We start from the raw sequence: 591 nt of genomic DNA, 5'->3' as shown, positions 1-591 counted from the left end.
TCTCTCTCTCTCTCCCTCTCCCTCTCCCTCTCCCTCTCTCTCTCTGGGAGTTTCTGCACTAGCTTATTCTGGAGAATCTGAGCAGTTGAGCCTTTAAGGTTAACTTCGTATTTTGTGTCCCTGCCCTCCGCGCTATTCTTTTTTCTCCAGTTTATTTTTGTGTATGCATTCTGTATCTACAAACCCCACATTTTTGCTTAATTGTGGGTAACATCACTTGTGACCTGTGGAGGGGGTGTCCAATTGCCACCAACTGGGCCAAGTGCATAAGCAAGGGATGGGGCACCCTCCCCTCTCCTCCTCACTCTCCCACCCCCTTTGGCTAGCTGCCGCTGGGCTACTCAAGGCATGAACGACCCATAGAAAACAGAAATACAAAACTGAAGAGGGGGAAAGGGGGGGGAAGGATAAAAAGAAAAAAGATAAGAAAAAATGAAATATTTATATTCTTTATAAAGAAGTGGCTTCCAATTTTCTCTATGACAAATACAAGTACAATTACAAACTTAACACCTACTCTATAATTCCAAAAAATGTTCTCATTATTCTATTATCTGATTGTTTTCCCTTTAATCATCAAATCTGCAAATC

The sequence above is a fragment of the Gekko japonicus genome, unplaced genomic scaffold, assembly GCF_001447785.1.
Source record: "Gekko japonicus isolate JY-2015 unplaced genomic scaffold, Gekko_japonicus_V1.1 scaffold1291, whole genome shotgun sequence".
NCBI lineage: Eukaryota > Metazoa > Chordata > Lepidosauria > Squamata > Gekkonidae > Gekko > Gekko japonicus.
The sequence above is the reverse complement of the archived record's forward strand: the minus strand, read 5'-3'. Positions refer to the sequence as shown.